The following is an 11,947-nucleotide window of genomic DNA, read 5'->3' on the forward strand; positions in this document are numbered from 1 at the left end:
AGGGATCAAAGGAGTGAGCAGTTATTTACCACTTTAGAACAGTTATAGTCATGTTCCTGACCACAAGAGGCAAAAATACAGAATTTCCTAATGAAAAGTTCAATAAATGTTTAATAATACAAATAATCTTATTAAAAATAACTTACATCCTCAGTATTGTATATTTTATATCTTGGAACTACACAGAGTTTCTATGTGTGTAACAGAAATTTATTCACAGAGCTTTAAAATATGTCTGCTCCATGCTTCAGCTCAGGCTTCCAGATCTTTTCACTGCTTTGTTTACTTATCTCTGATTCCATACCCAGGCTTAACCGATCAGGCGCTCTGAATGTCAATAGTAAACACACTCACATAATCAAACACAACGCTCAGAGTGGAAAACAGTTTAGTAGACTAGGAGTGAGGACACAGCGCTACTCTCCAGAAAATAAGCAGATCGGTATGAGAGAGGAATCTGACTTTTGCTTTATTCTTTCATGGGATCTGCACATTGCTGGCAAGGCCATTATTTGTTGCTCATCCCTAAGTACCCTTGAGAAGGTAGTGAGCAGCCTTCTTGAACCGCTGCAGTCCACATGGTGCAGATACCCCCACAGTGGTGCTGAGAACAGAGTGTCAGGATTTTGAACCAGTCACAATGAAACAATGGTAATATAGTTCCAAGTCAGGATGTTGCGTGACTTGGAAGAGAACTTGCAGATAGTGGTGTTCCCATGTGTCGGCTACCTTTGTACTTCTAGGTAGTAAAGGTCATGAGTTAGGAAGGTGTTATCCAAGGAGTCTCAATGAGCTGCTGCAATGTATCTTGTATATGGTACACACTGCCGCCACTGTGTGTCAGTGGTGGAGGAAGTGAATATTTAAGGTAATGGATGGGGCGCTGATTAAGTTGGCTGCTTTGTCCTGGATGGTGTTGAGCTTCTTGGCTGTTGTTGGAGCTGCACTCATCCAGGTAAGTGGAAAATATTCCATCACCCTCCTGCCTTGTGCCTTGTAGATGGTGGATAAAATTTGGTGAGACAGAAGGTGAGTTATTCGCTACAGAATTTCTAGCTTCTGACCTGCTCGTGTAGCCACAGTATTTATTTTGCTGGTCCAGTTCAGTTTCTGGTCAATGGTAACCCCCAGGATGTTGATAGTGGGGGATTCAGAAATAGCATTATCATTGAGTGTCAAGCGGAGGCAATTAGATTCTCTCTTGTTGGAGACAGTCATTGTTTAGCACTTGTGTGACGTGAATATGACTTGCTACTTATCAGGCCACGCCAGAATGTTGTCCAGGTTTTTCTGCATATGGACATGGACTGCTTCAGTTTCTGGGAAGTTACAAATGGTACTGAACATTGCACAATCATCAGTGAACATCCCCACTTCTGATCTTATGATTGAGGGAAGATCATTGATGAAGCAGCTGAAAATGATTGGGCTAAAACACTACCCTGAGGAATCCCTGCAGCAGTGTCCTGAGACTGAGATGATTGGACTTCAACAAGCATAACCATCTTCCTTTGTGTTGTATGAGTCCAACCAGTGGAGAGTTTTCCCTCTGCTTCCCATTGATTTCAATTTTACTAGGGCTCCTTGATGCCACACTCAGTCAAATGCTACCTTGATGTAAAGGGCAGTCACTCTCACCTCACCTCTTGCCCATGCTTGGACCAAGGCTGGAATGATGTCAGGAGCCGAGTGGCCCTGGCAGAATCCAAACCGAGCAATGTCGAGCAGGTCATTGCTATGCAGTGCTATCAGTGACACTGTTGATGACACTTTCCATCACTTTGCTGATAATTAAGAGTCGACTGGTGGGGTGGTAATTGGTTGGATTGGATTGTGCAGCTTTTTGTGGATGGAACATACCTGGCTGATGTTCCACATTGTCAGCTAGATGCCAATGTTACAGCTGTACTGGAACAGCTTGGTTAAGTAACATGGTTAGATTGGAGCACAAGCCTTCATACTATTGCTGGGATGTTATTAAGTCTCATAGTCTTTGCATATCCAGTTCCTTTCTTGATATCACATAGAGTGAATTGAACTAGCTGAAGACTAGCATCTTTGTTGCTCAGATCCTAAGAACAAGGCCAAGATGGATGATTCAGTCAGCAATTCTGGCTGAAGATGGTTGCAAATGCTTCAACCTTGTCTTTTGCACTTATGTGCTTGGCTCCCCCATCACTGAGTTGTTTAATTGACCACAGCCATCCAAGATTGGATGTGGCAGGATTGCAGGGCTTTGACTTGATCCGTTGGTTCTAAGATCACTTAACTCTGTATACCACGTTGCTGCTTATGCTGCTTGTAGTCCTGTCTTGTAGTTTCAGCTGGTTGACACCTCATTTTTAGGTATACTGCTCCTGGCATGCCCCCCTTCACTCTTCATTGAACCAGTGTTGATCTCCAGGCTTGATGGCAATGGTAGGGTGAGGAATATGTCAGACCATATTGTGGCTGAGTACAATTCTGCAGTTACTGATGGCCAACAATGCCTCATAGAAGCCAAGTTTTGAATTGCTAGATTATTTCTGAATCTATCACATTAGCATGGTGGTAGTGCAGCAGAACGATGAAAGTTGTCCTCAATACGAAGACAGGACTTGGTCTCCACAAGGTCTATGCTGTTGTCCTTCCTGCCAATACTGTCCTGGACAGATACACCGGTGACTGATAGATTGGTGAGGACTAGTCAAGTAGGCTTCTCCCACATTGGTTCCTTCACCACCTGCCACAAGCCCAATTTGACAGATATGTTCTTCAGGCCTTGGCAAGTTCAGTCAGTAGTGGTGTTATTAGTTAAAAATCAGTAGTTAAAGACTTATAGAAAGGAATGGAATGTAACTGAATAATAGTTTTTAAAAATGGAATCTTACAATATCTTGTTGCTTTCATGATAAGTCATGGCACCGTGCATAAAATTGCTAGGACCCAAGCATCTGAATAGCTGTCTGAATGAATAATTGAACTAATAAAGCTAACACCTGTTACCATGTATTTTCTTCTTGTTGATGTTATGGTCAGAATTTATTCCTCCATTACTATTGTCTCAGGATCATAAAATATCAGTAGCAGCAGAGGTATAGAAACACAAACCAAAACAAAAGGAAATAGGTTGTGCTGATAGCACATTTATTATGTTTCAGAATATTTGAACATGGCAAAATCTATTTTTAAATAAGGAATTAGAAATCTCTCATGCGCCTGAAAGATCTGGTAGTTGAGTTGTAACCGCCCCAGTCACTGTATCTCCTGTATTCATCAGGTCTCATGAAGTACTGTCGGCCTCTGTCATTGGGACATTCATAGAGGATCCAGTGACCATCCATTACTTGGCAGGAGTGAATGTCATGGAAACGGAAACGATCATAGACAGATGGACAGTCATCCATGAATTCCATCACCTGTCCTCCAAAGTCAGGTCTCTAATAAATCCTCGTTCTGTAGTTTACACCTTGGTACTGTAATCAGATAGATCAGTGTATTAATTAAACAGGATCTTTGATCAGAAGATCAAGATGTAGAATCAGTTTGGGTGGAGCTAAGAAACAGCAATTGGCAGCAAACATTGGTAGGATTTGTTTATAGGCCACCAAATAGTCGTGGCAATATAGGGCACAGTATAAATCAGGAAATTAGAAGTGCATGTAACACGGGTAATACAGCAATCATGGGGTACTTTAATCTACATATAGACTGGGTAAACCTAATTAGCACTAGTGCTGTGGGGGACAAGTTCCTGGAATGTATGTGAGATAGTTTTCTAGAATAGTATGTTGAGGAACTAACTAGGGAATGGGCTGTTATAGATCTAGCATTGTGCAATGAGAAAGGGCTAATTAATAATCTCATTGTAAGGAGCCTTTAGGGAAGAGTGACCATAATATGGTAGAATTTTACATTAAGTTTGAAAGTGATGTAGTTCAATCTGAAACTAGGATCTTAAATCTAAACAATGGGCACTATGAAGGTATGAAGGGCAAGTTGGCTGTGGTACATTGGGAAGCTACATTAACATTATGATGGTAGACCGGTAATAGCTAGCATTTGATGAATTAATACATGGTTTACAAAAAACATATATCGCTATGAGGCACAAAAACCCAACAGGAAAATTGATCCAACTGTGGCTAACCAGAGGAGTTAAAGAATTTATTAGATCAAAGGAAAAGGCTTATGAAGTTGCCAATAAAAAGTAGTAAGCCTGAGGATTGGGAGCTTTTTTGAATTCAGTAAAGAAGGACCAAGAAACAGATACAGAAAGAGAAAATGAAATATGAGAGTAAACTATTAGGAAACGGAAACAGACTGTAACAGCTTCTACAGGTGTGTAAAAAGTAAAAAAAGAGATTGGCAAAGACAAGCATGGGCAGAGAATGGAGAATTTATAATGGGGGAAAAGAAAGTGGAAGAGAAACTGAACAAATACTGTCTTCACGGAGGAAGATACAAAAATCCTCCTTGAAATGCTGGAGAACCAAGGGACTAGTGGGAATGAGGAACTGAAAGAAAATAATATTAGTAAAAAAGTAGTACTGGAGAAATTAATAGGACTGGAAGTTGACAAACACCTGGACTTGATCATCTACATCCTAGAGTGTGAGAAGAGGTGGTTGTAGAGATAGTGGATGCATTGGCGATCATCTTCTAAAATTCTACAGATTCTGGAATGGTTCCTGAAGATTTGAAGGTAGCAAATGTAACCCCACTGTTTAAGAAAGGAGGGATAGAGAAAATGGGTAACTGCAGACTTGTTAGCTTGACATCAGTAGTTGGGAAAATACTAGAATCCATTATAAAGGATGTGATAACTGAGCACTAATGGTAGGATTAGGCAAATTCAACATGGATTTATGAAAGGGAAATAATATTTGACAAACCTTTAATTAATTAATGATAATGGTATCTTGGCCTTTATTGCGAAAGGATTTGAGCACAGGAGTAAAGATGTCTTTCTGCAATTGTATAGGCCCTTGATGAGATTGCACCTGGTGTATTATGTGCAACATTGGTCTTCTTGCCGCAGGAAGGATATAATTGCCATAGAGGGAGACCAACGAAAGTTTACCAGACTGATTCCTGGGATGGCAAGATTGTCCTATGAGGAGAGATTGAGGAGTCTGGGCCTGTATTCTCTGGAGTTTAGAAGGATGAGAGGTGACTGTATTGAAACATATAATATCCTTTCAGGGCTTGACAAGGTAGATGCAGGAAGGATATTTCATCTGGCTGGTGGGTGGATGGTGGTGGGGTGTGAGTCTGGAACAATGGATACAGTCTCAGAATAAGGACTGGGATGAGGAGGAAATTCTTCACTTAGAGGGTGGTAAATGTTTGGAATTCTCTACCCCTGAGGGCTGTGGAGGCTCTGTCATTGAGTATGTTCAAGACTGAGATTGATAGATTTCCAAATAGTAAAGACATCAAGAGTTATGGTGATAGTGTAGGAAAATGGCATTGAGGTAGAAGATCAGTCATGATCTAATTGAATGGTGGATAAGCCTTGAGGGGCTGAATGGCTTACTCCTGTTCCTATTTCCTATGTTCCTAATAGAATGAAATGAAACATTTGGCAGGCAACAATAAATATATCCATACAATACTCAATAAAATTATTGCAAAGGTGTTGTTTTTATACTTTTAATATTGTCAGGAAATTCATCAGCAGCTTTGATGAAAATTCTCCACCAAAATATTAAACAGCCTTTTCTCTTTATGGATAGGTATTTCCAACATTTTTGTTTGGCTATCAGATATCCAGCAATCTATCACCAAACATTCAATGTACGACATTACTGTTAAAAATTATGAGCTGGATAGTTTTGGATTGAAGTCTCACTCCAGACAGCCCTGGCTGAATGGAAATAAGAATTCAGTCCTTGAATACTGATTTGGCATTCAGTGGTGTACATACATTTGCTGGGAACATAGGAACAGGAATTGGCCATTTCGCCCCTTGAACCTATTCCACCATTCAATGAGTTCATGGCTGATCTTTAATCTAATTCCATATACTTGCCTTTGCAGCATATCCTTTAATAACTTTGGTTAACAAAACTAACCATCCAGCTAGCATTAATTACCCTCTTCTGAGAGAGTTCTAAACCTCTACCGCTCTATGTATGTAGAATGATTCCTAATTTTACTCCCAAAATGTTCAGCTCTACTTTTCACACAAAACATCACTACCACCAGAAATATTTATCCTATCTGTTCCTTTAGAACGGAGCGTCAATCCCCCATTACACCTAGGCACTCTCCTAGCCCTAGGCAGGCGAATCATACAGCCACATAAAGAAGGTCTTCATTACAAAAACAATCCAAAGCATCTCTAGTGGATGCAACAACAGTGGGGGACATGGGCTACCTCATGTGCTAAAGTACATGGAACAGAAGGGGAAGATGCTTACTTCATCATAACTCCAACTGTGAAACCCAACTCTCAATTATGAATCAATTTGCATTTTCATCTGTTATTTGTATTGAGATTTTTCCAAGGGAGTCACTTTGATCACTCTTGGATACATTCATACAAGAATGAAAGAAAGTTTGGGGACTATGCTTCCTGGCCCAGTTACTCAACAAGTAGCGGCATCCATAAAGATGTTTGTATCAGTACTAATTCATGCTATAATTCTCTCAGCTTTCTCGTAATTTCTTTATTCTAAGCACTTTGGCATATTTTTTTTCTTTCTTTTCCAAACATATAGTTCACTGGAAGTTTGTTCAGTGATTGCCCTGATTTATCACCATTGCTTCTATGGAATATTAGTGAATATCCATCCTTACTCCGACTATTGTGTCCTACAGTTCCATCGATTTTTCATGAGCATTACAGCAATCCTGAGGCCTGAGGAAAATCCTGAATGTTACAGTATATGCCAACATTTGCAGCTTACCAACTTACATTTCAGATTAAAAATTGGTTTAATCATTAAGGAAATCATTAAAGGAAAGCGTGAATGAGAAACTATTTATTAATAAACAATAGATAAACAGAGAATAACAATATAAATTGGTTGACGAGGTCATTAATGCCTACTGGGACGGTGAATTTATTACTGACATATGGGTAGGAGTGACATCACCTGATGCTGTCATTGAATCCCATCCAGCGCTGGCAGTGAGGATATTCTCCCCTGCTCAGAACATATTGGTATCCCATGTAATTGGGTCTCTCATACACCATCCACCAGTCACTCATGACACGGTTGGAGTTACAGCAGCTGAAGTAAGAATGCAGGTCAGCACAGTCAGTACTGCACTCATAGTGCTGACTCTGGAAGTTCCTGTCCTCATAAAAGATAATCTGCAGCGAAAGAAAATGAAATTAAATACTTGTATTTTTAAATGAATTATTAATAACATGTGAAAAATATGGGAGTTAACCTTACCTTTCCCATTTTGAGGTCACAGTTGGAAAAGCAAGAGACAGAACATATTATTGCTCTGGAAGCTCAGTTTGAGAGGCCATTGCTGAGGCTACCTTTGTTATTTCAAACAATCTCAAGCACACGTCAGCAAAAAAATAGAATTAAAATGTGTTGCAGACATTTTAGCAAAACACCTTTATTCAGAGCAGTAGATTGCAATCGTTTCTTTTTGTTGTGCATTCATGTCATTCTGATTGTCCTGTAGTAAAAAGAAACAAAGGATGAGAGGCCATAGCTATTCTCAAAGTAAAATACACAAAAACTTTGAGCTGTGAACTGTGCTGAGTTGTCATAACTTAAACATCGTTATTTTGTTTATGATTTATTTTGCATACAGTAGGTATAAGTATAAAGTAGGTGAATACTTGTCACTTTGACAAAGCTTTATATCTATACAACTATTCTGATGTTTTAGGGCTGCATAATCAGCAGATTACTATACTGTAATTGATCATCATCTCTTTCTAATTTTCCACGCTCTCTGATTTTTCACACTGTTTGACTGCTCCCATGAATTCCAGGTTGGCCTTCCATGTTCCAGCTTTTGTAAACTTCAACTTGTAACTCACAAAAAGATTCATTCACCCATCATCCCTTTGTTCAATGACTTGCATTGGCCCCTGATCTTATATAGCAACAGCTCTGCTTCAAAAATTTTCACCTTTTCTTTATATTCCTCCATATTTTTGCTCCAATGTTAGGGATCACCCACTTAAGACAGAGATGAGGAGAATTTTTTTCTCTCAGAAATTTGAGTGTCTTTGAAACTCTCTTCCTCAAAAGGTGGTGGAAGCAGAGTGTTTGGATATTTCTAAGGCAGAGCCAGATAGATTCTTGATAAGCAATGGGATGAAAGGTTTTCAGGCTTAGGTGGAAATGTGGAGTTGAGGATACAATCAGATCAGCCATGATCTTATTGAATGGCAGAGCAGTTTCAAGGGGCTGAGTGGCCTACTCCTGCATCTAATTCGTATGTTACAACCAAGATAGCCAGGCAGTGAAGGATAGAAGAGGAGACTAGTCTTCATAAATTTGCAAGCTTTTATTTAAAGAGAGACACACAGATTTTTGATCTACAAGCTGGTTATGGGTGAGGGAGCAGGAAAGTGGAGTTAAGGGCATAATCAGATCAGCCATAATCTGGTTAAATGCTAGAGCAGGTTTGTAGGACCAAATGGTCTACTCCTGCTCATATTTCTTATGTCATTACGTTCCTACATTACATATCCTGCATGTGCACACTAACAGAGTTTCAGCCTGCTCCTAATAAACATGAGTACAGATGAGTCACCAGTTATTGCCCACCATCTAAATACAATTATGCTCTCAATTAATATGTAATGGACACATATCTCTGTAACCTCCTTTAGCCCTACAATGAGATCTCAGTTCTCTCTCAATATTGGCCTCCTGCACATACTTCATTTCAATATTAATATTTTTTCTTGTATCTGCTAGAGAGCTGCTTACAATTATTTGTTTCAGGCAGTGTGAAAATGGAACTTTGTCTCCACCTCAAGGACTGTGCAGTGGTCACTCCTACATGGTCTCTCTGTCATGGAGAGATGCAACAAATGTATTGGCGAGTACGAGTTCAAATAGTTTTTTTCCTTTAAAGGGTTGCATCACCACCTACCACGGGTGCAGTCTGGCCCACACATGCCCTTCAGGACTCAGCCAGCTCAGTCAGTAATGTTGCTACCAAGCCAAGTCTTAGTGATGGACATTGAAGACTCGCAGCCTGAGTACATTCTCTTATTAGCCTCGATGCTTCTTCCAAGCGGTGTTCAACATAGAGAAGTGTTGATTCACCAGCTGAGGGAAGCAGTAGGCATTAATCAGCAGGTTACCTTGCCCATCTTTGACATGGTTCCATGAGACATCATGGGGTTCAGAGGCAATATTGAGGATTCCCAGGGCAACCCCCTTTCAACTCTCAAGGTTGTTGATAGAGATGTCTGGATCATTAGCTGTAAAGTGTGATTTGGTGAGTATGACTATGCCAGGCTTTTGCTTGACCCATCTGTGAGACAGCTCTCCCAATTTTGGAACAAGAACCCACATGTTAGTAAGGAGGACTTTGCATGGTCAGTTGGGTAGGTTGTGCCATTGCAATTTCTGGTGCCAGTAGGTCAATGCCAGTGGTCTGTTCAGTTTTGTTCCTTTTTTGATTTTTCTGTAGCAGGTTGGTACATCTGAATGGCTTGCTAGGCCATTTCAGAGGGCAGTTAAGAATCATCCATATCGTGTGGTTCGGCATGCACATGTAGATCAGTCTGATTAAGGACAAAAGATTTCCTTCCCTGAAGGACATTAGTGAACCAGATGGGTTTCTTTTTTTACGACGTATCAATAGTTTTTTTTTCTAAATCCAGATTTATTAATTAATAAATTCATTAATTTGCTGTTGTGGTGTGATTTAAATCCCTGAGCCTAGAGCATTTGTTTGCACATCTAGGTTACTCATCCAGTAACATCCACTACACCACCATCCCCTAGAAGCCAACTGAGCCACCAAATAGCTGATGGGGAAAGGAAAAGACTAGAAATGTGTCAGAAGAATGAACATCCTTCCATATCTAGCCTGTGCCATAGTCAACATAAATACGCAAATAAAGTAGATAAGGTAAGCAGAGGGCCCGTTGTTGTATTAGCACTGACACCTCACCTGAATAAGCACATATTATTTCCTCCATAACTGTCACTGCCCATAATTCAGAATATCAGTTAGATCTTCTTGTGATGAGCAAGAATAAAAGTGATGAATCCTGAAACAATAATGCAGATAAATTGATTGTGTTTTTATTATCATGCAGCCACTGATATTGCAGCAGCTATACAGCTTCATTGTTTATAGGCTTTCCAACCTTTTAGACTCATCAATGACTCCCCACTGTCAAGGCTCTCACCTGGTTGACCCTGGTGAGTTCCACACAGCTTGGGAAACACAAGCATCACCTGTTAAAGCTTGTTAATTATACCTTGGTTAAAGGTATAATTAAATATTTAAATGACTCACCCAACAACTTCAGGGGATTTCTTTCATGCCTCAGAACACGTTCCAGTAAAAGTCAGAAGTGAGTGGTTTACAGTCAGGTTTCTGAGACACTGGCATTTTTTGGCTGTTTCTCTATCTGCCCACAACCAAACCCTGCACCACCACCTTAGCAGTTAAAATTCTGTTCTATTATCATGAACGTAAAATTGTTGAGAAAACAATTTGCAGTGATATAAAATGTAAGTATACATTGGTCACATGCACCAAGAAATATGGACACTCTCACTCAGCAATCCATTTCACAGACATCTTTGCTGAAAGACTCAACAGGTAGATCACTGTTTTTGTACACTTTGGTGAAACCAATCAAAATAAATCTTTTGATCTAATGAAGATAATTTGCCACCGACATGTACAGGAGTGGAAGCAATCACCTGAATACCATCACTTGAAGGACACTGACAGTCAATCACCTGGAATGGAAATTTGAATTAGTCACTTCACTTCCCTGCATGAGTTTGAATCAAGTTCAGCATACTGAAGCAATCTGTAATTGTCTGAACATATTCAGAAACCAAATGAAGCTGTTGTAAAATAATGGTGGTGCTCTGGGGCTAGGTTTAGAGCACAACTATTAGAGGAGAAGAACAAGATCTTTCTCCTGCAATTGACTTTTATTGTATTGGCTTATGAATGTCGATGTTTATAGAGATGAGAACAAGCTCCTTATGAAATTGTTCACCTCAATTACACAAATACTACCCTCATTGATGATACAAAGCCAGGTAGGAATGGATGTTTTGAGGAGGACATAAAGAGGCTGCAAGACAGGTTATTTGAATGGGCAACATTTGAATGGGCAACAAGGTGGCAGATGAACTATAATGTGGGGAAAAGGTGCTAAGAACAGAAAAATGTTTTTTAAAAGCTGTGAAACTTTTACATGTTGCTGTTCAGAGGGACTTGGAGGTGCTTGTATGAGGAACACAGAAAGTTAGCATGCCAGTACAACTAAGAAATACAAATGGCTTGTTGGCCTATATTGCAAGGGGTTTGGAGTACAAGAATAATGCAGTCTTACTCCAAATGTACAGGGCTTTGGTGAGACCATATCTGGGGTACTTTGTGCAGTTTTGGCCTCAAGATTTATCAAAGGATAGACTTGCATTAGAAGCAGTATAGCATAAGTTTTGTATTGGTTCCTGGGATGTGAGGGTGTTCCTATGATGAGATGTTGAGTAAACTGAGTCTATACTCTCTGGAGTTTAGAAGAATGAGAGGTGATCCAATTGAAACATATAATATTCTGAATGGGCTTGGGGTTGTTTTCCTGGCTGGGGAATCTAGAATACAGCGGCACATGTCTTCGGATAATGGCTGATCATTTAGGACTGAGATGAGGAGAAACTGAAAGAGTTGAGAGTCTTTGGGATTTACTATCTCAGAGGGTTGTGAATGCTCCATCACTGAATATAGTTAAGGTTGAAATAGAAAGATTTTTGCTCTCCCAGGAAATCAAGAG

General features: G+C 39.9%; 1 pseudogene; it reads right to left on the reverse strand.

The window, feature by feature from the left end:
- Positions 1-3,179: 3,179 nt before the first annotated feature.
- On the reverse strand, positions 3,180-7,397 carry LOC121284706 (annotated as a pseudogene).
- Between the last annotated feature and the right edge of the window lie 4,550 nt (positions 7,398-11,947).

This window comes from Carcharodon carcharias, chromosome 12 (genome assembly GCF_017639515.1).
Source record: "Carcharodon carcharias isolate sCarCar2 chromosome 12, sCarCar2.pri, whole genome shotgun sequence".
In the NCBI taxonomy this organism is placed as follows: domain Eukaryota; kingdom Metazoa; phylum Chordata; class Chondrichthyes; order Lamniformes; family Lamnidae; genus Carcharodon; species Carcharodon carcharias.